The sequence below is a fragment of the Cydia strobilella genome, chromosome 5, assembly GCF_947568885.1.
Source record: "Cydia strobilella chromosome 5, ilCydStro3.1, whole genome shotgun sequence".
NCBI lineage: Eukaryota > Metazoa > Arthropoda > Insecta > Lepidoptera > Tortricidae > Cydia > Cydia strobilella.
Window position 1 is genome coordinate 10,778,794 of NC_086045.1, and position 27,606 is coordinate 10,806,399.

General features: G+C 37.4%; 1 long non-coding RNA gene across 1 annotated transcript; it reads right to left on the bottom strand.

Moving 5' to 3' along the window:
- Positions 1-3,126: 3,126 nt before the first annotated feature.
- Positions 3,127-3,684, bottom strand: LOC134741857 (uncharacterized). The gene is made up of 2 exons (XR_010127904.1): positions 3,624-3,684; positions 3,127-3,221 (listed from the first exon to the last, which is right to left on the bottom strand). It is a non-coding gene; the product is annotated as an uncharacterized LOC134741857 (long non-coding RNA).
- Positions 3,685-27,606: the final 23,922 nt, after the last annotated feature.

Consider the following 27,606-nt stretch of genomic DNA (forward strand, 5'->3'; position numbering starts at 1 on the left):
ATTGTTTGGAATCTAAGAGTGCACCATTCATTCAGAATACCATCAACAATAATCTTTCAACGGCATCCCCCATTGAAGCCCTATTACTAAGACTCCGCTGTCTGCCTGTCTGTCCGTCGGTCTGTCCTTCTGTATATCTGTCACCAGGCTGTATCTCATGAACCGTGATAGCTAGACAGTTGAAATTTTTACAGATGATGTATTTCGGTTGCTGCTATAACAACAAATACTAAAAAGTACGGAACCCTTGATAGGCGAGACCGACTCGCACTTGTCCAGTTCTTTTACAATCATATATAGAGCCACTACTGTCGCGCGGTCAATTAAAATGTATCTTTCAGTATATTACTCATGGTATTTTACAAATATTGGTAATTAATTTTTTTTTTGTATTTAGCCGTTTACATATGTAGAGATCAGCGCGGGGCCTACCGCGAAAAACGAAAATCGAAATTAATTATCGAAAATCTGCCTCTCTATCGCTCTGGCGTATTCGAAATTCGAACATATTTAATGTTCCTATAGACAAATATACTACAGCGCCACCACTCAAATAAAGTTAATATTAATTTTTTTTGAAAAAATGGAAAATGCATGGCGTAGCTCAATTGGTTAAGAGCAACGCACGGATTGCGGAGGTTGCGGGTTCAAATCCTGCCGGAAGTGTAACTTTTTCCATTTTTTCCTTTAATATAAAATTTTAAGTTAATATTATACTGACAGTCATTTAATCGACAGATTGAAGTGCTGGAGTAGGAAAACTCAATAAAGGAATCACATGGACAGTGTTATTGGAACAACATACATATCGATATAATTTTATCGACATAATCATTTTACCAAACCCAAAGATAAACGAATAAGAAAGTTATCATAACAACATAATGATATGTTGTTCCAGAATATCCACGTCTCGCAAAACGTAATCGAATAATAACCATACGTCATTTGTTAATGAGAACAGAACCTATAAAACCCCCAAGTCATTACGGGTGCTCCTTTTACAACGTGATGTTGTGCTTCGGACGATAGAGCAGTTAGAAACATGATAACATTAATCGTAAGAGAACCTAATCTTTTACGGAGTCTCAATATGATTTAATTAAGAACACACGAAGATTCGTAAACACACTACGGAAACGCGACGCGACGCAATGTAATCACGCTAGTTTTCCCGTTCTGGAGAACGTTCTCCGTTTTCCAAGGGAAACATTTTTAGCTCGAGAATATTTCCCATAGTAAACGGAGAACGTTCTCGAGAACGGCACAACCTCTAGATGACGCCAGTGCAACTTGCAGTTTACGGAGAATCATTTAATATTATACAACACATTAAGTATTTTATGTGCTTTATTTTGCAATAATCCCTTCTACTACATTAAATACAAGATAATCAATTCAGCGGTTAAATCGTGAAGAGATTATCTTTACGATTTACCGCTGAATTGATTATCTTGTATTTAATGTCTACTTAGGTACATTTCGTTTGTTCGCCAGTACCTATTATGTGGAACCTTAATCCATCACAATTCACAACACCGCAATTTTGAACAAAAATAAAAGCATTCAAGTTCTCTATCAGGAAGTTTGTGTTATAAAGTTTGAACCTATTATCATTTACGCATTATGCAGAGTCGCACCCATCAAGTTTTGTGGATTGTTTCTTAATTGTATAGAAGGTTTTTATAGTTTAATTATTTACTATTGAAGTAATACAATGGTGCCCTAACCACCTGACCCATGGGGAGGTTTGGGCACTTTTGACAGGCTTTAGAAAATCCCTTGCAATGTTGAGATTGTTGAGACTGATTATAATCCTATACCGAAGTGTTCTGGGTTATAATTGTACCCAAATATGTGGCTTTCCATCAGAAAAGGGTCCTTATGCTTCATCTGCAAAAAGGATGATTTTATTAGAATTTCTTTCTGTTGGAATTTCAAATATATATATACGCGATAAAGCTAAGTTCGAAACGTCGGGACGTATTATAAATTCATTATATGCGATATAATCTGTTTTCATAGTTTTATTTCATGGTTTTATTACGACTTTAGTAAAATGTGCCCAATGCTCCCCTACCTCCCCTACAAAGCTAAAACTGTAAAATAATGTAATCTGTCTCAACTCATGTAATTTAATTTTTGACGTGTAATATGTAATAATATTATTAATAAATGAGTATGAGTATGGGTCATACAAAACCTTTTTTGCAAGGATAACTAGGCGTTAATTCTGAACTTAGTTATTTATTGGGCAGGCAGAATTTTATTTTATATATTTTTATGGCAGCTTGTAACAACTGGTGAGTTATCACAATGAAATGCTTCAGTAGCAGATTTCCTAATACACGGTGATGCCTATTTCTTGATTAGGTTAGACCTAGAATTATTTGCTGATGATATTAGTCGGGTCAAATAGCAATTAAAATTCAATATATTTTTGTGTTTTTTAATTTTTTGTGTTTGTTTAAGCCGCTTTTAATGTAAAACTGATAATCGTTAAACATAATAATTATAATTACGTCAATTTATACCCTAACAACTCATTTTTCTACCGAATTACCTTAGTACCTACTTTAATACTTGGACGCATTTTTACGAAATATTTATAGGTTACCTCCGAAACGAACGTTCGGCAAACGAATATGGATGAAAACGAGCCCGTTCCACACGCAGATAACAAACGGTATCGCAAAGAAATATTACGCCAATATCACAGGAAGCATTATCCCGGACGAAAAGCAGGGGGCAGACGAAACGAATCGCGTAAAATGTAGCCCGTGTGTTTATAACTGTAACTTACGCAAGAATTTGAGCTGTGTAGTCATGACGAAAAGGTTCATTTTGCCATGTGTGTACCATCGATTTTGGTAGTTAACGCGTGTCACGCATTCGGATTGCCATCTCCACCCAGGTGGAAGCGTGATCGATTGCCTTTTTGTCGCGTCGCTCCGCGCCGATATTACGGGAAACATTTCTTTGGTTCTCTCTGCGCCCTATGCCTCTCGACGCCGGAATTACGATTGACAAATTACGACGCCGTCAACCGTGGCGTGTGAGGTGTCTAAATATAACCATTGATTGTTTCAACGTTTTGACGTTGCGCGTTGGAAGATTGAAGATTATTTAGTGAACTCATTTTTACCCGACTGCCAAAGGAGGAGGGTAATGTTTTTCGAGTGTATGTAAGTATGTATGTATGTCTGTTTCTTTGTGGCCTCCTGTAGCCTAAACGGCTTGACGGATTTTGATGTATGAGGTATCGTTAGATTCGTCTTGATCACGGGAGTGTCGTAGGATTTTATCCCGAAAGTCCTACGGGATACAGAGAAAATATTTTCTTTGCTTTCACTTTGAAAGAATTTGATGTATGAGGTATCATTAGATTCGTCTTGATCATGGGATCAAGACGGGATTCGTCTTGAATCTGGTCGTCGTCGTAGAACTTTCAAATGGTACTTACATAATAATTTACAAAATTTTCGTTAAATAAAAACAACAAAAAAGTTATAAATAAAATAAAAAAATTATAAAAAAACAAAATACCCGACTGCAGGCGGGGACCAACTCGACCGCCACCAACGAAAATACCTACCTAAGTAACATTCTGCTAAATAGTGAACTTAACAACCAACAACCAAAATGACTATAAGTAACCCTCTGTTGGTCCCCGCCTGCGATACTTACCATCAACATTTATAAATTATATTTAGTTAGTATTTAGAATAAGTTTTTATTTAAAACTATGAAAAACGGATTATATCGCGTATATTGAATTTATAATACATCCCGACGTTTCGAACTCTTTACAGCGTTCGTGACCCGTTGACCACGAACGCTGTAAAGAGTTCGAAACGTCGGGATGTATTATAAATTCAATATACGCGATATAATCCGTTTTCATAGTTTTATTTCATGAGTAACTATCGCGGTAACCGAAGACAATATTAAGTTTTTATTTATTTAACTATCGATTACGAACACATTTCATAGTGCATTTTATATTGTTTAAACGGTATTCCATAGCTTGGTTAGCATTTGATTAAACAATATTTCTTGTAGGGCTTGTTTTCCTCTTTTTAGTGTGCGGTCGGGTTTTTTTTATAATAATATTTTTTTTATTTAAGGTTTTGTTCTGATCCTGACTGCAGCAGTATTGCTGTAACTGCATTATTGCAGCAACCGGGCGATATCACAGACAACAACTTGCATTGATGTCCTATCATTGTCGTGGTTCTGTCGCGGTTAAAATGTCTGTCTGTCTATCTTGTACGGTAGCTACACAAAATCCCAAGAACATACTGCCAATTCGTTAGCCAAGTTTAGAGTTATTACCAGACCAAATATCGCTTTCTCAGCATTTTCTGATTTAGAAGATTAGCATTTACAAGCGCCATTCTCGTGGAATACCACTTAATCCGTACGTCCCAACTGAAATACTGAAGGAGTAACGCTGCTACGCTATGGTCGCAATCCGAATGTCACAATAAAAGAGTTTCCCGTAGTTATGAAACATCTCCAGTTAATAGTTGAAATGTGATGGGCCTCACGTGCAAGGCCTAAAAATCTGCTGAAACAAAAACCGGTGATGAGGTCGGTGTTTCCAGGGTTGTCTCCAACTGTTCTCCGGTAAATTATTACCGTCCATCTTATTCCTGTAGTCACAGTTCAAAATGTAATAATTATGTATTATGTTTAACAAAATAAATGAACTGAACTGAACTGATATAAAAATGATGTCATTTTGTTATCATTTGCGCGTGCATTTGTTCGTACATGTATTAGCGCAAGCGAGAGGCACGGGCACAGAACTATGGTGAATTATATATAACAAAAATACATCATTTTGACATCAAAATGTTGGTCAGATTTGGCTTCCTGTTTATTTTTGAATGAGGTTGCTGATTATATACCTATAGCTGTTGTACTATAAAATAATAATCATATAAAAAATATATTTGTAAGAACTCCAACCTATTACGAAAAAACTGAAATTTTGAACTACATACTAATATACTATAGTAATACTAATATACTATATACTAATTAACAAAACTTCCGTGAGACACAGACATATTAAATATATTAATAACGGGTCACTCACGTATTTTAAGTCGAAAACGCTCGACATGTTTCACTCCGTACCGAGGAGCATCATCAGGAGCTTGCGTCGACGGTGACGGACCGACGCAGACTGCTGCGGGCCGCAGCCCTCCACGCCCGATGACTCGGCGCGGGCGCCGGTAGCGGCAGGGGGGGCGAGAAGCTACCCTCGTTTACGGCATTATTGTCAAATGATGGGTTGCACACAACACTCACTACATCATTCGCTAATGGTTCGTCCACACTGTCCACCGACGTAGTACCCAAAACAGTACCCAGCGCGTCCCTGTTTAACTACGGCAGAGAGATTGCCCCTATACCTATCTTACATTAAGGGCGTGACGGATAAAATCGGACACTTATTACGCCGGAGATACTGCATTAAGACGATTTTCCGTCCTCATATGAAGCTAGGACAGGTGCTTTCGCCAAAGGATAGGGAGCCTTTGAACAGTCCGGGTGTATACATGATTCCTTGCTCCTGTGGGAAAAACTACATAGGAGAGACGGGCCGACACATTTCCAGCAGATTGTCCGAGCACATACGTAGTATGAAGAACAGGGATAGCCGGGGTTCTGCGGTGACGGAACACGTATTGGATTCGGATTCGACTCACTATATACGTTTGGATAAGGTAACCGTGCTGGCAAAATAAAAGTTTGTGATTCAGCGAAAAGTACGGGAGGCTATCGAAATTAGTCGTCATCCGAATTTTAACCGTGATTGTGGTTGGTCAGTGCCTCCGAGCTGGAAAACTGTTTTGGGTACTACGTCGGTGGACAGTGTGGACGAACCATTAGCGAATGACGTAGTGAGTGTTGTGTGCAATCCATCATTTGACAATAATGCCGTAAACGAGGGTAGTTTCTCGTCCCCCCTGCCGCTACCGGCGCCCGCGCCGAGTCATCGGGCGTGGAGGGCTGCGGCCCGCAGCAGTCTGCGCCGGTCCGTCACCTTCGACGCAAGCTCCTGATGACGCTCCTCGGTACGGAGTGAAACATGTCGAGCGTTTTCGACTTAAAATACGTGAGTGACCCGTTATTAATATATTTAATATGCTAATTACTAATTATTACTAGTTTTACTAATAATATTGTAAAAGGAAGTCTGTCTGTCTGTCTGTTACCTCTTCTCGCTTAAACTGCTGAACCGATTTAGTTGAAATTTAGTATACCTAGAGATTGTTTGAGTCCCGAGGAAGGACATAGTTTTTATCCCAGAAATCATCCATTAAGGGGGTGGAATTTTGTATGGGGAATCAACAACAGCTGCATATTAAACTTTGTCGATAGGAACTATCCAGCCAGCGCGGTGTACTGGGGGTGGTTTGTAACTAAGGTAAGTTTGTAAAGGGAGTCCGTAAAATCAAAGACGATATAATTGGATAGAGCGGTACTGTCATAGTAAATTTTGTGCCACAGTAAATTCACTGCCATCTATCGACACACGATTAAAACTAATAAAAACCGGCCAAGTGCGAGCCGGACTCGCGCACCGAGGGTTCCGTACTTTTTAGTATTTGTTGTTATAGCGCCAACAGAATTACATCATCTGTGAAAATTTCAACTGTCTAGCTATCACGGTTCATGAGATACAGCATGGTGACAGACAGACGGACAGCGGAATCTTAGTAATAGGGTCCCGTTTTTACCCTTCATTGGGTACGGAACCCTAAAAATAAAAGTATCAAGAAATGTATTTGTTATTTTATTTTATTATTTATCAACCTAAAGGTAAGAACAGTGTTTATTAACATACATAACAAATTACATATCTAAATATTAAAAAAAAACATTAAAACTACATATTATCTAAACAAATTAAAACTAAACTAACATAAAAATAAAACAACTTCAAAATTAAGGTAATATAGAAAAATACCCACCTATGAAAGGTCCCCCAAGTCTGTCCCCTGCGGAAACCTGCCCATGAGTTTAAGTGTTTACATATGGATAAATGTTTTTTTTAATTTGCTTTAATTGTTTTCATATGATTTTGACCCGTTTTATGCGTTAAAATTATTAAATAACAAACGAAACCGTCAACGCCATCTATTCGAGAGTAGGACAAAGGTAGTGGCGCCATCTGATCGAGAATCAAATTTTCTTGATTTTCGAGGCACGTTTTTTCCTTAGACTGTATCTATCTATTACGGAGTTATATCTATCTTTAGTAAAATACAGGTGGGTAAAATATACCCTACCCAAATTCCTAATTCCACGCAGGAGAAGTCGCGGGCAAAAGCTAGTTTCCTATAAGATTCAATGCAAAGTCTGTTACATTTACTCTTTGCTTATAAACTTGGCTTTCTATTTAATTTCATAGCATAACATACGTACCTAGCATTCAGTGACAACCCTAGCCAGTCTCTAATAGACATCGTTGGCTAAATCGCTTCCACCCGCTTTAATTACGGACCAGATTTCTTCCTCCCAGGCGTTTTTAAACTTTTCTGTTTATACGAGTGGCATCAGTTTAAAATAATAGCTATAGACCTAGATCTAAGTAGCCAATCCGAATGTACTCTGTCATCAGAATGATATTTGAATCATACTATTTAGCTTAGCTATCGTGCGTCTCGCCCACGCCAATACATGCTGGGCGTTTTCTAAAATAAATATTGAAAACTTGATTCTTACAGATCCTGGTGTTTTTGGGTTCTTCAAACTCATATTCAATCCTGATAATAAAAAAGTGTTTCAAAAATTTGTATGAAAATGTACATTCCACTACGTCACGTACATACAAGTGAAAAAAAAATTCACCCTAAAACGTGCCGTAATGGAATGGACATTTTGGGACATCTTTTTTTAATGGCAGGAGTGAGAATGCTGTGGATTCTGAGTAGAATGTCCAGATTTGATAGAATCAGGTTTTCAATATTTAATTAAACTTACAAAGGTAAGTACGAGCAAAATACACGATAATATTTAATAACATGATTCAAATATCATTTTGATGTCAGTGTACGTTCGAATTGGCATGTTACTGCCACTTACACCCAGGATGATGCGCAGTGGTTTACTCGTAGAAGGTAGCTTAGTTTTGAGACTTAATCCAGTTTAAGCTTTTAATTTTTATTTACCCACTTAAGGGCCGCTGCAGACGGACTGCAACCCGACTGCAACTTGTACGGGAACTGCTCGCCGACGTTGCAGTTGGCAAGGCACCAAACAAATTAATCGAATTTAAACTGTTGTGAGACATACTAACATTAAATAATTTTACGGGTTAGACTCCTTGTTTTTAGTCACTGTTAGTGCTTGAGAAAGGAGACCTAGGCTCTCCGAAACATGTCGCGCGAGTGACTACAAACAAGTGTCTAAACATGATCTAAACCAATCAAATTAGATCCAAAAATAGCGTTTTGGGGAATTCATTCCCAGCAAGCTGGAAATCCTTTTAATATTTTCATTTGGTCCTAAATGCGTCTAATCCGAGTTTGCTCCATCCAAGGTGTGCAAAAATTTTGGGAGCCTTAGTAGATATTTTTTTCCTTGGATGCCAAACCTCTCTATATATAAGGAACCCACCATCAATTACAATGGAATTACCAGCAAGGTTTGGTAGATCTGACTCAAGTGACAAGGCGTTTTCGGATTTTGATTTTTAACATGATTATGAAAAAAAAAAAGAAATTCATATTGGCGGCCATTTTTAACAAACTTTGACCACGAGTTCATTATACAATGTACCTTTCGGATCCTCAGATATCAATTTTCATCATAATTGGAACAAGTTTTCCGTCGGACGAGCCATTTTTGATCTACAAACAAAAAACTAAACAAAAAAGAGCAAAAATTCATGCACACCTCCTGGAAGGGAGCAAATTCGGATTACACGCATTTAGGACCGAATGAACGATTTCCAGCTTGCTTGAAAAAATCTAATTTGATTGGCCTACTACAGCAGCATAGATATAATATAAGTATACGTTTTACGAGTACGTACGTACGAGTTTTATAAAGGCCAGAAATATGTGCCGTGTACTAACTTACTTTCGCTTATCATAATGTAAAGTAACAATAAATTGAACACGACATACACAGAAAACAAGTCACTTAACCTAAAAGCCTACATGTAATATGAATCTCTTACTCATACTTCGGATTACGGCGACCTAAACGGGTGAACAAACAAATTTAGAAAGGCCGCATGCGTAGGTTATTCCAATCAAAAGACACCTACTGCTAGTCTATGGGTACCTAATGGATGAAATATCTTATATTTTAGGTTTGTCACTATTTTTATTATAACACTTCAAACTCTCGCGTTAAGGTAAAATAATGAAAAATCGCGTTAGACCCGGTAATGACATTAATTATTATTTTTACTATTTGTCGTTTTTATAAAGTGGTCGTGGACATCATTTCAGGGACCGGTGACAATCATTACAACACGCCACCATTCTTCCAAGATGACTGCCTTCCTAGCACGTTCGTTTGCTGATGCTGAGCCATTAAGTGCTGCTATAACCTGATCCGTCCATTATGTTTGGTACTTTATTACGCGCTTCCATAAGCAGTGTTCATTCCCGACAAGCTTCATATCAGAACAAATATAAGCTAACTTAAGAAGTTAATAAAACTTGTAACATCTCCCTTTCTGATTAAGTTTGCTTTTACTTTGAGGGTTGTATGTAGGTTTATTGTAATAATCCTTTATCCATCTATATCGCGGCGGTGGTGGCGGCCACCACCTCACCTAGCCCACTTATACCATCAATTTAAATGAAAGTAATAGTGCAGTGTAGGTACTTCCTTAAAATCATGCTTTACAATTTGTAGAAATTTGTAAAAAAAAATGACTTTTTGTGATGCTCATTTCAATTTAAAAAAAAGCTGAAATAGTTTATGTAATACGTTGTGTATCTCGAATCCAATACGACGTCCCCGACCGATCGCTCCCGCTCTGTGATGAATAGCCTACTTTACATCAGATAATTAATTACTTGTAACTGTATCCCTGGCTTAATTGTTTCGTTTCCGATTACGATTTATGGCTGCCATTGTTTATAGCGGGCAAATAATATTTATTTGTTACCCAACTTACAGTTTATGTAACATACCAAACGTTTTTAGTGTAACTATATTATTGTCTTATGACTTGATAATGGTGTGATTCACAGGAGTTTTACAAACAGGCTGTGTGATAGTTTTTTTTTGCGTTGCTCGTTTTACTGGAGTAGGTATTTCAGTTTCAAGACAAAATCTTATCTACCTATACACTAAGAGACTATTTTCGCCGTGGTGACGAATTATGCCGCCTGTGTTATATTCACATTATTCGCAGGCTGCCCGAGACGTGCAATTTTGTGCAGCTGCGCATTGTATTAAACTGTCCAGACGTGATGGCAGAAAATTTTACTATACTAAACCGTACTAAAGGAAATTCTTGAAGACATTTTTTCTTCTTTTGACAAGAGCTGTCCTCAAAAACATTTAACACTTAGGTTTTTCACAGAAAGTTCAAATTTTAGATTTTTAGGCCTTATCAAAGTTTAAGTCAGCTGTTTTAATTATTTTTGGTTCTACTTTCATGATCTCCGATTTTTCGTTGGTATTTGAATTTGAGTGGCGAGCATTGAGAGAGTTGAGACCTATATATGCGCCGGTCATTTAATTAAATAGTAGTAAATACGATATGTATATTAATGAGTAGGGGAAAGTGGGATAGAACCGAGACGCTAAGGGAAATGTTGAATAAAAAACATATTTGTAGAAAAATCTACGAACTTTACTAGTCTCTGTTTAACTTACTTTATTAACTACATATTTAATTAGTGCGATCACAATCTATATTATCAGACGTGGAAAAAACAATCAACTTTTAAATTTCAATTTTGTCCGGTTTACCCCATGCCTTATCGAAAACCGGGTATACCAAATCCTATACCCGATTTTTCCCCTTACTAAAAATAGCAATGGAACTCGACGAGTTCTTCAGGTTGCCAAGCAGTACACCGTACACCCTTCATGGGCTCATTTTTTAAACCCGAGATATTGTACCTAAGCCTCGTTTTCCCATGTATTGTACAAAAAAATACAGTAGTAGTTCAAAACCGGGACGACTCGGTTTTGTACAATTGTACGGGTTTTGACCCGAACGTACTTACGAAAAACTAAAAAAATTAGCTGACCTAAAATCATAATGCAATAAAAATCAAAGTAATGTTTGTCGATTCTTAATGCATACATAATCGCAAAAAAACATGCAAATTGTATTTAAGTCAACGTACGACAAATTGGTATAGGTAGTGATGAATTCTATGGAATTGTTAAAAAGGCTTTTTTATTTATTTCTGTAAGCCGGCACGCGCGTCATTTAACTTTTGTTGACAAATTTACCAAGATGAAAATGTGGCTGTACAGGCGTATGCTGAGAGTATCATGGACCGCAAGAATAACGAACATAAAGATCCTTTAAAGAATTAAGAAGAAAAAGGAAGTAAGTACTAGCCACAGTTAAGCGGAGAAAGATTGCATATTTTGGACATCTACATAGACATGAAAAGTATAATCTGCTGAAAGTTATAATAGAAGGAAAAATAGAGGGAAAACGGGGAAGGGGAAGAAGGAGGATGAATTGGCTCGATAACATCAAACAATGGACAAACATCAAGGACGCGGCCACGCTAACAAGACTGGCCAAGAGTAGAAACGTCTTTGCAAAGGTGGCCTCCGACGCACGCTAGGGCATGGTAGCAGAAGAAGAAGAAAAAGACAACAGTGACCAAAGCGTTCGTCAATCTGAAACTATCCATGTAGCCATACTGCCGTGTCCTTGTTTTATTCTGTGTTACGGTTTTGGACTAATCTCCCCTGGTCAGGGGAGACTAAGGAGAGTTGTGACAATTTTTACGTTAACCGGCATATCTCGGCAACAAAAGCATACCATCGCTATGAAGTTTATAACATTGTTACAATCCCTCTGTCACAACCCACCTTAGTTTCCCCTACCTAAGTAACTGAAAGTGTATGAGATTGTTGTATCGGTTCTATCAATTTGTAATCTGTGGTATAACTGCGTACGAATCAAACCACTACATTGTTTAACATGGACCCGTTAAATTTACACCTGTGGTGATTTATACGTTAGATGTGTTAGTGTTCTTACATCCTTAGTTTCAGTTGGAGTTACGATTCAGTGCCGACCGGCGCGAGTTTTATGGCGGGGTTTCTTTGAATAATGCAACAGCTGGTGCGTGAAGCGACCGGCTACACAGAGCTACGTGGTGATTAAGGTACCATTTACATCGACCGGGTCGGGCCGCGTCGTAGCAGATGCACGAGCAGGCGGTGACGCGACGCGACGGTTGACCCCCTCCGTCCTACTGCTAAGCTCTGTTTTTATTGCCCATAATACTAAAATCAGAATTATATTATAATTACCCTGTTTTGGACCAAATTTATACTAAATTAAATATCGGTTGGGCAGTCAAACTACCTGTCATATAGCACCATGATGATGATGGTGAAGCAAGGTTTAAAACCTGAATATATTATAGAGATAGATAGGCACGTAACGTCCATGTACAGTAGCCGAACAATACCGGCAACCGGGGACGCGTCAGTCACGTGACAACAGCCAAGGACAATCAGCTCTATCTTGGGTACTGCTTTCGCTAGTGCTCATCAAGACGAGTCAGATTACCAAAACAGCGTGTGCCATAGGTTGCACTAAACCTCAGTTCCACTAGGTAATGTCAGGGTTCAGAATCAGCTCTATCTGGGGTACTGCTTTCGCTAGTGCTCATCAAGACGAGCCAGATTACCAAAACAGCGTGTGCCATAGGTTGCACTAAACCTTAGTTCCACTAGGTACTGCCAGGGTTCAGAATCAGCTCTATCTTGGGTACTGCTTTCCCTAGTGCTCTTTAAGACGAGTCAGATTACCAAAACAGCGTGTGCCTATGTTGCACCAAACCTGAGTTCCACTATGTACTGCCAGAGTTCATAAGGAGGATGATTCGAGTAATACATACTCAAAACTTTTACAAGTTCAGTCTTGCAGACCTTTGATCCCTTAGACGTCTTTATAAAATAACGATATTTATTCTTGGTAATTTGTTAACTATCAATTACATATTTAATTTTCATTAAAAATTGATTTAATTTTTAGTGGTTTGTGAAGCAATAACCATGAATTATTTTTAAAATTAATAATAATAGGGGCAGCTTGTGGCGAGCTGACGGTGAGTAGCGACACCGCGGACCCCTATTCCTGAGGGCCCTTTCATCTGGCCCTCGCCTCTGTGCTTGCCTTGACTGGCCGGCCAGAGTCGCAAGAGCGGGACCTATGCGCCAGGTTGGAAGTGTAAAATGTCATAACGCCGTCGGCCTGCTGAACGGATTACCGGGAACTGGCTACCGCAGACTCACCTCTCGACAACCTCACAGCCGCTCTGAAGTGTTGCTCTATTGTCGCACTGTGCGTGCGGCCGTTGTAGGGCCCACTAAATAAGTTGGCGAGTCACCACCTGTCTTTAACAATTTTGAGACTGATTGTCACGGCAGGTGTCCGCTAGTCTCTCCCATAGCCCCTTATCCAGTCCATCCAACATTCAAATCTATAGCCCATGACCTTAGTTCCCATCGCAGCACAAAAGTGCTGCACTGCAATAGTCTTTGCACCTGGCGGGGACCATCTCCGGATGTATCACATTGTGCGTTCGGGGATGATATCCGCCACGTGTATCCCTTGCTTTTAGAATAAATTGTCTTAAAGGGACTCTGCGCTGTTGGCTTCGGCCCCACGCATGCCTCCCAAAGGTCCGGGACCCCATGGTCCCGTGATATGGAAAGACAGACAAATAATAATAATATTCTTTATTGTGCACAATGAAACATGATTAAATACAGCAAATTAACATAAAAAACTAAGCAGCAACAGGCGGTCTTATCGCTAAAAAGCGATCTCTTCCAGACAACCTTCAGCTAGTAGAAATTAGCGCAAGGAAGAAATATGTATAAGGGTAGCAAAAATAAATGGAGAACAAGTACAGGGAAAAAAAATCAGCACAACTAAATATATAACAATATCAATATATGCATAAATGTAATATATAATATATATATGCATATGTATATACATAAACATATCACACAACACAGACAGACAGACAGACAGAATCTAATAATTAACGAGTTTGAGGAAGGGACAGATAGTGTATTTTGAGCGAGCCTTAAAAATGGGGAGTGATTTAGCATGTCTTAGCTCAGGCGGCAGAGCATTCCACAACCGAATCGCTTGTGCTTGTGCGTTCGGGTTTTAATATTAATGGCAATTGATAATTAATTTTCCTTCAATGGTTAATGGCAATTAACTATGTGAATGGTTAATTTTTAATGGTCAATTGCATTAACGTTTGGCCAACACTGCTCTAAAACCCTACGCTAAGCATAACACAACAATCTTACTTATTTATGAATTCATAGATTTATTTGTGAATGTTATTTGTTCTCATAATTATATGTCGCTGTAACATTGATTATTGCGTAAAATAATCAAGTACTAGCTTCTTAATATATTTTATAGGTTAATATTTTATGTATTCTACCTTAATGTTTATACTTAATATATGCTATCTTTGTATAGATATTTTAAACATAATACGTAAAAGTTGTTTTTAAAACGAATTTGTTATAATAATATATATTTGAATATATTCACACAAAAATACATTTAGGTACGCAAGATCTTACCAACACAATGATACACAATTAATGATAAAAAAAAAAAACAAAAATGTATACAAGAACACAAATAACAGCTATTAGGGACGACAAAGGATATATTAATCAGAACAATTTTTCTTGGACGAGGGAAAAAGAAGCTCATTTTTTGTAATTCCGTGCCTAATCCTTCTCAATCAAGAACTTAGGGTTGCTTAGTTGACGGAAATGGCGGGCTTCCGTTGAGTATTCATTGGGAAACCACAGCGATGAATGTGGGAATATGTTGCTGGTATATTAGACGTTACGTGGGAAGTTGTAGTTTCTTGCATTTTGTAAATATAATTACTAAGTACAAAGTTTGTGGTATGACTTTGTAATGAGAATATACTAGTAGTTCGCTCCAAAATAGAGCGATTGAATTTGTTACACATACTTAGACTTAGTCGGCAATGGATCGAAAACCGCGTGCGAGTCTGAGTGCGCGGGTGAGGTGAGCCCTTAACTGGAAGATTTAATTCACCATAGATTAAAATAAACTGTATCTGTGGAAAGTCGTAATGTTTCTTGTCAAATATCAAATACCTAATATATTATGTTTTTATTGTTTCGTTTTTATCTTGCGGGTAAAATCATAAATTTAAAAACCGAGCACTTTCATTTGATACCAAGCTCGAACATACTCTCTTGCAAACAAAAAGACTAGAATAGCAAGACCCCTCACAAATAGCTTTATGGCCTTCTAGGCTCTTGTAGCTCCATAACTCCTTGATCGAGCCTGCCCATAATATAATTTCAATAAAATATGATGCCCTCAGCAATACGTTTACCTAATTTCATTTAAATTAGAACAAATATACTAAAGTTATTGCATAACAAACAATCATCTGATAGCTACGTTTCTTCGTTTTAAAAAACATCAAAATGGGGCCGCGAAGTGCCCCTTGCCTTGTTCCAAGATGAATATAAGAACTTCGCTTCGCTCGCTCGTGCGATTAAGTAACTAAAATATCATTTTTATTTTTAGCTGACAGACGGTGAAGAGGGTTTAATTAGACTTTCGGGTTTTAAAAAATAGAGTCTCGCTCGCCAATGTGCTAAGGAAATTGATTGTCAATTTTTTCTAACCGGGAGAGTTTACGAGTAAATATGTTTCCGTCCCGGTAAGGAAAACATCGTGGGAATATCCTCACGAAGTCACGAAGGAATACGTATATATGTACTTTGAAGAAAAAGCTTAGTGCTTTTTGTAGGTACACAAATCAGCATGTGTTTATTGCTAGGCGCCGTTTTTGGCCAAAACGTGTTACTTTCCAGAGCCTATTTCTTTTAAATGGGTCAACAAAAATTATGAAAAAAAAAATATTATCTTCATTCTTTGTACAACAATTCCAATGTAATGACGTTTTTCCTGATTTTTTTAGTTTCATAGTAAAAGAAATCGACAGTGCATTTTGCGGCTAACTTTACTTATTTCTACTATATTTTAACAGGTTCTACAAATACAACACAGCTTTTGTTAATCAATTAATATTTTTTTAAGAAATCGAATATTTTTCCACGTTTCGTGCGTATGCAGCTCGAAAAAGGCGTGGCCGGCAGTCGTGTGACAGCTTTGAGACAAGGAGGCTGTGTCGCTCGTCGCTCCGTGCCTTACTTGCACTATGGATGCTTGTGCATACCCCAATTGCTATAATATCGGAGTTATTGTGAACAAAAAATAAATAACTGCAGAGCGCTGGTCAATTATTACGAATGTAATGATATTATTTCCCTTGTAACTGTTTGCAAAAAAAAATATGTACCTACCTACCTAATTCAAAGCGGCTTAACTTTCTCTTCAAATTTTCGTGATCAACGCAATCAAATGCTTTTGAAAGATCACAAAAAATTCCAACAGCATCTTGAGCTGGCGTCAGTCGTAGATCGACCTCTGGTAAAACCAAATTGATTGCCAGTTTACTACTGTTGAAATGTGACAATAGTTGATTCAGAATAAGTTGCTCGAACACTTTGCTTAATGCCGGTAGTATTGAAATTGGTCTAAAGTTCGTGGGATCTGTTCTCGCTCCTGATTCAAACAGCGGGATAATTTTGCTATGTTTCATAATATCTGGAAAAATTCCAGCGTCAATGCATCTGTTGAAAATGTCAGCCAAGTATGGTGTAATCGATTTAAAAATGGAATGTAATACTTTGACTGACAGGCCCCAAAGATCTTCTGTTTTTAAATTTATAAAAAATTAAATAAAAATAAAAAAGCCTTTTATACCTTGCTTGCACTTAAGATTACAGTTTTCATGTTAGTTATTTAAGTAATCTATTTTCTAATGTTAGTATATTTTTTCTTATTTTTGTTCTAACTTCTATATACAGTTTTTACTTTATGAAAAATGCTTCATTACTCTAATTGTTTGTGTATATACATTAGTTATTTTTATTTTTATTAATATGGTTCTGTTGCAAGAACCCCTGTTTGGGTATAGGCCTCCTCCAAACGGTTCCATCTCTCTCTGTCTTGGCCCACCTGTAGCCACGAAGGTCCAGCGGTTCTGACGACGTCGTCTTCCCATCTCGTATGCGGTCATGCCTTACGACGCTTTCCTATAGGACCCTTCCAAGAAGTTACTCTTCTCGTCCACTTGTCGTCTTGCAGGCGTGCTACGTGCCCCACCCATTTCCATTTTAACCTTCGAGCAAAGGTTAGAGCGTCAGTAGCTTTTGTGACGTCATGTATTTTTGTATGGCGTATTTTTTGCATTTTCTTTATGTTTAACATGCTGCGCTCTATTCCCCTTTGACACGAAATTAATTTTCTCTTTGCGCTTGTGGTAAATTTCCAAGTTTGGCAAGCATATGTTAAACAAGGTAGCAGGCATGACGTGAAGACTCTTGTTTTAGTATTTATTGGCAAAGTGCTTTTAAATATTTCTTTGAGACTCCAGTACTTATTCCAGGTGTTTTGTATCCGTCTTACGATCTCCAAGTCGTTGTAGTCTCTTGAAAAGCCTATTTGTTTGCCAAGGTAGGTGTAATAATCCGTGTAAGCAAGAACTTCGTTGTCAACTAATATGTCTATTTTGTCGCTATTTGTCATGACCATTGTTTTTGTAAAATTCATTTCGATTCCAGTTTGTTTGCTAGTTGTGTTCAGCGATTCAATCATGTGTTTAAGTTGCAATCTAGATTCTGATAGAAGGACTAAATCATCTGCGAAACGTAGGTGACTGAGGTATCCCCCGTTGATTTTTATTCCCTTTCCTTTGCAATCTAGTTTTTGTATGATTGACTCTAAGATAGCAATGAAGAGCTTGGGAGACAGTGGGTCGCCCTGTCTTACTCCCCTTTGGATAGTAAAAGCAGGTCCTAATTTTTCAAGCTTTATTCGCCCCGTGTTTTTATGATAAATACTTTTTTATGATGTTTATATAAGTTTCTTCAACCCCTTGTTCTTTCAAAGATTCCCAAATGCTTGAATGAGACACGGTATCAAAAGCCTTTTTCTAGTCTATGAAGGCGACGTAAAGTTTTCTTTGCCGCTCGTTGTATTTTTCTATAATAAGTTCCAGGGTGTGAATATGGTCAACTGTCGAGAAACCTTTACGAAAGCCCGCTTGCTCTATAGGTTGTCTAGCCTCTAGGGTAATACCGATCCTTTGGTTTAAAATAGAGGAAAATAGCTTATATATGCACGGGAGTAAGCTTATCGGTCTATAGTTTACGATGTTTTTGGGGTCTCCTTTTTTATATATTAAAATAATGTCTGACTCCGACCACTGTGATGGTGTGTTACCAGTTGCTAGTATACTGTTGAATAGATGCGTTAATGGCGGAGTCAGTAAAGGTTGAGCTGTTTTCAGGGCCTCGTTCGTTACGTAGTCCGCGCCAGGGCTTTTGTCGTTTTTTAATCGTTTTATGGCTAGCTCGACTTCATATTCGGTGAATGGTGGTATATTCCTCTGCGTGTGTTCACTTGTGTAGTTTGAGTTATTGGGGGGAGGGCTTTCGTTAACCTGTGCGCTGTAAAGGTTTTCGTAGAAGTCTGTTGCTATGTTGACAATTTCGTTACGTTTATTTTGGGTTTTTCCAAAAGTACTTTGAAGTCCGTCTATCCATGTTTTGTTAGTTCGTAGTTCTTTAAAGGCCTTCTTGGAGCTACCCGCTTCTTTTAAATGTTTCTCAATTGTTTTTGCTCTATATTTAGCATAGTCGTATTTAATGTACTTACTGGTTAGCTTGTACAACGCTGATAACTCATTTTTATCCTGTCGTGATTTATATTTTATGTGTTGTAATTTCTGCCTTCTTTCTATAAGTGCTAATGTGCGGTCGCTTAAAATCTTGTGTGTTTTCTTATTATTATTATTATTCTCTGCTTCTCGTGCACATTTCAGACTAGATGTGACAGCGTTTATTATTTTGTCGTAGAATGTTTGTACATGAAAGCTTTTAATGAAACTTCAAGTTGGGTTGCAAATGAACTGACGTTTTAATAGGGGAAAAAAAACAGGTGACTACACATATTTCACACAGATGGCGCTAGTGGTAATACAAACACTATTTTTTTGTTACTATGATAGAAAATAGAAAGATAGATTTACAACATCCTCTCCTAACAAAATAATCTAAAAATCACCTGAGAGTTTTCAATCTCAAAAACAACAAACAGAAGCTTACATAATATAACAGTTTTGTTTCAGAGGCTTACATTCTAGATATACCCATTAATTTCATAAATTTATAGTGCTTGTCTGCACTAAGGCTTTTTGTGAGCAAATCAGCTGGCATGTCAGAAGTTGGTACATATTCTAGTTTGACCCTATCATGCATGACACACTCTCTAACAAAATGATGTCGCACATCAATATGCTTGGTTCTCTTGTGGAACAATGGATTTGCTGCTAATTTGAGTGAACTTTGACTATCACTGTATAAGCATATTGGTGTACTCTCACAACATGGTTTTAATATATCATTTAATAAATTCTTTAAATAAATTGCCTCTTTACAAGCTTCACTTAATCCCATGTATTCCGATTCACAGCTCGACAAGGCAATAGTTCTTTGCTTTCTGGATTCATAAGATATTATACATCCCGACATTATAAAGCAATAACCTGTGTAAGATCTTCTATCTATAGTACATGCTGCCCAATCAGCATCCACAAAACCATGCAAACAACTATTACTCTTTCTATAAACTAAACCATAGCTTTTAGTTTTCTGTAAATATCTTAACAATCTTTTTAAATGTTTCCAATGAGTTTCATTATAACTATTGTTATACTGGCTAAGAAAACTTACACTATAAGCAATATCAGGTCGTGTTAGAACAGACAGGTACATAAGACTACCTATTAATTGTTGATAGGGATACCTTTTATCACAATTATTTATTTCCTTTTCTAATTTTAAATTGACTTCCATAGGAGTACTTGAACCTTGACAATTAGGCATATTAAATTTGTTTAAAATGTTTTCAACAAATTGTTCCTGGTCAACAGTGATACAATCTTTTTTAACATTTACTGTCATTCCCAAACACTGCTTGATCTGACCTAAGTCCTTTATTTTAAATGTATTAACAAGTTCTGACTTTAACCCTTCATATGAATTTTTGCAATTGTAAAACACAAAGAAATCATCCACAAATAATGCAATATATACTTTCACATTATTTTCACATTTTATGAACAGACAAGGTTCATACTTTGATTTCTGATAACCCAGTTTTAACAAACATTCTTCTACTCTAGTGTACCAGGCCCTAGCAGACTGCTTGAGGCCATAAATTGCCCTCTTTAATTTTAGTACCTTATTACCACAATTAATAAAATTTGAACATTCTGGTATTTCCATATAAACATTTTCTTTAATGAAACCATTCAAAAAAGCTGTAGGTACATCTAAGTGATTCATATTTAAATCTAATTGAACACTCAGGGCAAACAAGAGTCTTAGGGTAGAGTACCTTAACACTGGCGAGAAGGTTTCTGTAAAGTCTATGCCCTTCTTTTGCGTGAAACCTTTTGCGACTAACCTTGCTCTATAGCGCACTTCACCATCACTGTTAAATTTCTTTTTAAACACCCACTTATTTTTCACCACTGTACCGTCCTTTGGCCTATCTACCAGCACCCAAGTGTCATTATCACTGAAAGATTTTAGTTCCTCTTTCATTGCACTTTGCCACTGCACTTTTTCTGGTCCGGTCACAGCCTCGGTAAGTGAGATATTTTCACCCGGAACCTCATCAACGCACATGGTTGCATAGCCATAGTAATCTGGTTGATGTCGAACACGCTTGGACACCTCCTGCATTTCTTGCTCTGTCTCCTGTGTCGAATCCATTTCTGGCTCATAAAAGCTGTCATCCTCACTTGGAACATATGTCACATCATTGTTAGCTTCGTGAACGCTGTCATCTGTGGAACTTTGTGACATATTTCTAGACCGGCTACTCTGTGCCTCTAGAGTCACACACTCACTATTCTCCTCTTGATTATCTTCTACCAAAAGTGTTGTATCCTTTACACCAACATTTTCCATAATTATTACGTCTCTGGCAATAACTATATCCTGAGAATTTGGATCATACAAGCGATAACCTTTGGTGATTTCTGAATAACCAACAAGGAACATCTTAGTTGCTTTCTTGTCCCATTTTCTACGCTTTTGCTTTGGGACATGCATCATTACTGGGCTACCGAAGATCCGTAGATGGCTAATGTTTGGTTTCTTGCCTGTCCACCTTTCAAAAGGTGTAGTATCTCCATCTAGTCCTGATGCCGGTGACCTATTTTTCACATACACTGCTGTGTTTATGGCCTCTGCCCAAAACTTCTTATCAAATTGAGCATCGAAGAGAAAACAGCGTGCTTTCTCTACTAAAGAACGGTTGTATCTTTCTGAAACACCGTTAGATTCTGGTGTATAAGCAGTTGTTTTCTGATGCACTATGCCGCACTGCTTCAAGTAGTTCTCCATTTCAGTTGAACAAAATTCTCCACCGCCATCACTTCTTAAAACTTTAATTTTCTTAGACTGCTGGTTTTCAACTAATTTCTGGAACTCCTTGAAGTATTTGAATGTTTGATGTTTTGATTGAAGAAAGTAAACAAAACACATTCGGCTATAGTCATCGACAAATAGGAGGTAGTATCTTGCATTTCCAAGTGACTTATTTTCCATTGGGCCGCACAAATCCGTGTGAATTAATTCCAGGACCTCCTTGCTTTTGCTTGCACTCTGAGGAAATGGCAGTCTTGCTTGTTTTCCCTCGCAGCATACTTCACAGCTGGATTTATTTATCCTGCCACTTTTATCTTGAAATGATACACCTTCAACTACTCCATTATTCATTTTATTGAGATCATTTGCATTAATATGACCCAAGCGTCTATGCCAAACTTGATTCATACTTGAAGTTGCTGTTGCTGCTAGCATACTTATTTGCCTAATGTTTAAACGGTACACTCCATCTACTAAATCAGCCTTTCCAATGACTTGATTTTGTGCATTTATAATGTAACAGCCAGTTTTCTCAAAATGAACCTTGTTTCCATTCGCAATCAGCTGACTGACTGATAACAAATTCGTGGTTAGGTTAGGAATGCACAATACATTACGAACTGGAATGTCATACTCCGTATTATTCACCACTGTAGTAATCTGTGTATCTCCTGAACACACTACAGGTGCACTAGCTTTATTTGCAACGATTATTTCTTTAATTTCCGATTGGTAACAAACATTGGATAGAATGTTTTTATTCGACACAAAATGGCCGCTCGCGCCTGAATCGACGTAAAAATCATCCGGGCTAAAATTCCCAGTTAAAAATACGGCACTAAACGCATTCATCTTCACCTTCTGCCTCTCAGGACATTGGTTTTTATAATGCCCCGGCTGTTTGCACTGGTAACAAATAATCGACGCTTTTGACGTTTTGACGTTTCTGTTGACAGCTGTCGAAGAACTCGAAGATTGCGTTTCGTTACTCCCACTGTTGTAACGGTTCTTCTGAAATGTTTTATTGCTACCTCCAATTCGTTTGAGCGAATTTTTAGCAATGAATGCGGTTTCTGATTTAACCTCAAAATCTGTACTCATATCCAATAACTTTGTTTTTATAGCATCTGCACTTATAGTTATCCCCGAATGCTCTATAGCCATAATCATCGGGCTAAATTTCTCTGGAAGACCCGCCAATAACAAAGAACCGATCCACTCATCGTTTATCTCGAAACCAGTACCTTTTAATTTCTGTGCCGTGTCCACTAACTGTGTCACGTACGCAGTCATAGACTCACTTGTTTCTAGGCGTATTGAAATTAAATTTCTGAGTAAGCTAATCTTACGCGTGTAACCGGAGTCGTCAAACAATGATTTTAGCTTAGTCCAAGTACTTCGCACTGATGCCTCGCCTTTAATATGGACGTAAAGCGATGGATCGATGGTTAAAATCATCTTAGCTCTGGCTTTTCTGTCGCTTGCGTCGTCTAGCACTTGCTGGCTGGTCAAGTCGACGCCCTCCAAGACGAGAAAGTTTTCCACAGCAAACGCCCAGTCGTCATAGTTTTCTCGCCCTTTTAACTTTGGAACGTTCACTGCATAGTTCGTTGACATTTTAATTCTGTGCACCACAAAAAAACTACCGAAAAACTAATTAAATACGAGCTGGACCGATAACCTAATGAAACTTCAAGTTGGGTTGCAAATGAACTGACGTTTTAATAGGGGAAAAAAAACAGGTGACTACACATATTTCACACAGATGGCGCTAGTGGTAATACAAACACTATTTTTTTGTTACTATGATAGAAAATAGAAAGATAGATTTACAACAGCTTTTACATTCATTTTTAAATTTAGTGACCTAAAAGTCTTAAGAACAATTCGGTGTGACATACGAAAATTTGAAGATTTATGTACATTCCGCCACATTTCTTCAGCGACGTCTGGCGATGAATTAAGAGACTTTGTCGTTTCTACCGGTATATTCGAGAAAAACCGCTCAAAATGATCTACCACTTCACGGTCGGAACTTACTAGTGTCAGCAATTCGTAGGTTGTAGTGCCGACCCTTCATTTTACGTTTTTCAGTTTCATTGCTGATTACTTGTCATACAGTTTTAATTTTATCACTAGAATTTAGCATCTTTTTGGACAAGTAATCAGCTTTAGCGGCGACACACATCATTCCAAAATATTTAGAAAAATTCTTAACGTACTCCAGAAATTCGCAAACGACCCGGTTTTAAATATGTTTGAATATGTGTTCAAAACGCGAAAGTTTTAAATGTCATTGCCTATCTCCCCTTACAAGTCGAACGTTCCGGTTGTTTTGTAAGTATTTACAATTTAATCTGTAGACGAGATTACTATAAGTACATAAATTTCTGAACTAAAAGATTATTATAGGTATTTTGTATTCATATCAATTCATTTAAACGGCAGGTGGCGCCGGTGGCCATCTGCGATCGTGGTTCGCATTCAAACGCCCCGTGTAGAACTGGTTTAATATTCCTGTCTAAACCTACTGCAGTCGAGATTTGCTGCAGCATAGTTCGAAAGCAGAGTGACCTTTTTTGCTGTATAATTCATGTCATTTAACAAATTTTTAAAAATATGTAACACTAGTGGCTCTGTGAGCTGTATACCTCGCGAGCTTAGCTTAAAGCCGATAAATGTATGGATCCGACGATTAGAATGATTTAGAAAATTAAAATGACAAAAACCTATTTTTTAAGGCTAGTTAAATAAAAGCTTGTAAAAATGAAACGAATACGCTTAGCCCGCGCTTGATCAATCAACAATGCGTTTTTTTAACAAATAAAAAAAAACCGGCCATGTGCGAGTCGGACTCGCGCTCCAAGGGTTCCGTACATTACACAATTTTAAACAATGTATTTTTTATGTGAAACGTGAGTGAAATGTCTTTAAAAAATCTTTAGGGGTCGGATCAAAACCAAAGTAGTTAAGTCCGACTCACGCTTTACTGCACATTTCTAATAGGTTGTCCTGTGATCTATATGTAAAGAACTATTTTGTGTATTTTTTTCAAAATTTTATACCCAGTAGTTTCGGAGAAACGGAAGGGGGGGAATGGTCACTATTTGCCTATTTTCTTAAATAACATCTAAACTATTTATTTTAAAATTCCAAGAGATATATATTTGAGATTCTCATAATGAGCTCTTTCATTTGATATGTAACAAGATGTAGTTTAAAAAAACATATTTTTTAATTTTCTCATTTACCCCCATTTAAAAGTGGCCCCCCATGTTGAAAATTCATTTGTTTACATTACATGTCCATCTTTGGGACACAAACTTACAAGTACATATGTGTACCAAATTTCAACTTAATTGGTCCAGTAGTTTCGGAGAAAATAGGCTGTTACAGACAGACAGACATACAGACGCACGAGTGATCCTATAAGGGTTCCGTATTTTCCTTTTGAGGTACGGAATCCTAAAAACTACGAAATTTAAGTGTAAAAAAATACAGAAAATTATGTCCCAGCCAGCATACAACTGGGGATGAACCAGGGACCTCCCTACTTCAAAGCAAATGTTTGCAAAATGCGCAATGACAGCACTTAGCTAAGCCAAAGACAAGATAAAGATGAATACAGTCAAAGAATAAACGTGCCTCGGAAATCAAGAAAATTTAATTCTCGCTCAGATGGCACTACCACCAATACCAACCTTTGGCCTATTCAAGACGGTGTTGACGGTTTCGTTTGTTATTTAACAATTTTAACACATATCAGTGAAAGAACATGGGTCAAAATTATATAAAATTATAAATACAAATAAAAAATATATTTTTCACCTCAGCAGCTCGAACAAGCCTACTCTCGTCACTCCCTGGAGTGAGGAAAGTGCGACTTTCCTCACTCCAGGGAGTGAAACAATGTAGCTTTTTAATTTAGTGAAGGAAATGAAGTTCATACTATGGTACGGTACGGTACGGTGCGGTACGGTGCGGTACGGTGCGGTACGGTGCGGTACGGTGCGGTACGGTGCAGTACGGTACGGTCCGGTCCGGTCCGGTCAGGTCCGGTCCGGTCCGGTCCGGTCCGGTCCGGTCTCGTCTCGTCTCGTCTCGTATCGTATCGTATCGTATCGTATCGTATCGTATCGTATCTTATCGTATCGTACATATTATAATACTTTTTTTTCTGTTTATTCTGTGTAATTCGAAATACATTTTAACTTTTAATATGTTCTCACTACTGAGGTGAAAAATTATGTGTGCAACACGAGAGCAAAGTTATTTTACATCTCGTGTTTATGAGTCCCTCGCTACGCTCAAGATTCTACCTTAGAATCACTCGCTTCGCTCGCTCGTGATTCAATTATAGAATCTTTCGCTTTCTCGGGACTCAAAATAAACACTCGCAATAAAAACCAACTTTTCTCTTGTTGCACAAATAACTATTTCGATACCTATCCTTATATACCTATCCTTTTTTTGATATTTTTTTTTAGTTTTATCGTGTGTCGATAGATGGCAGTAAATTTACTGTGACTACAAAATTTATCCTATATGTTCTCTTTGGCTAAGCTGACGAAATTTGGCTACTTATTCTGAAGTAAAAATTAAATATCTAAATTCCGCCTAAATCAGCGATACAAATTTTCTGTATTTTTTGCCATTTACTCTGTAAGCATGTCTCAAAAAGACAAAAAAAACTTAATATGATATCGATACGACTATTTGTTTAGGTGCGAGCTATCACGACTCCGCCATTTTGAAAGATTTCTAAAAACCGGATCGAAAAAAAAAAAAACAATTTCATCATAGAATCTGGTTACAAAATTTCACGAGAATCGGTTGAGAATTGTAGGGTGTGAGGTTGTAGAGGAGCACATCCGGACATACGAAAGCAAAATAAATGCCCGAGTCAAATCGTAGACCTTCGCTACGCTCTTTGGTCAAATATTTGCTTAATTTTAACTAAATTAATAATGAATTAACTAAATAAATTGCAAATTATAAATATGAAAATTTCAAGTGACCATTTAACTACTAGGTACAAGCTTCTACTCACCTCATGCCTACATAATTATTTTGACTACGTAAATACAGTGATTATGCTCAATGGAGTATAATACCATTTATAGTGGTGTAAAAGAAAATGCACTATCTTGTTATACAAATTCTGGCGTTGTGACTGCGATGAGAAATATAGGCGGCAATCCGTCTGTGGCCATTGCAAAGCTCCCTGTCTTCGGCAGATAAAGCTTTGAAATGTTTATAGATGAACCCAGCACAGATACCTACCTATGCCATCTGATATAACAAACATATGTGAAGATATAATTTTATAAATAAACCATGATTTTTTGACATTCAAACCGTCATGGGTGTGATAAGAATTGGTAGGAAAAATGAACAGTAAAAATAAGTGAAAAAAATTGTTAAAAGGGCGGGCATGGTAAAATTCGTTATAATTATTATACACTAGCAATCCGCCCCGGCTTCGCACGGGTAGTTCAACTAATTTACACAAAACCTCTACAAATTATACACATAAACCTTCCTCTTGAATTACTCTATTAAAAAAATACTAGTCTAGAATGTTACTAGAATAAAATCTAAATCTCAAAAAAAAAAAACAACAAAAGAAGTACATACATTGTGGATTATCAATTTCCTCATCATTAATCAAATATACGTAATAAATAATTAGTCGTTTCGAATCAAAATTAATCCCACGTTATTTTATCATTCATGTAGTGTCTTGTGTGGTATAATACGCTTTAGAAATAAGTTTACGCTTTACATAAATCTTAAATTTATTAATTGATAATTCAG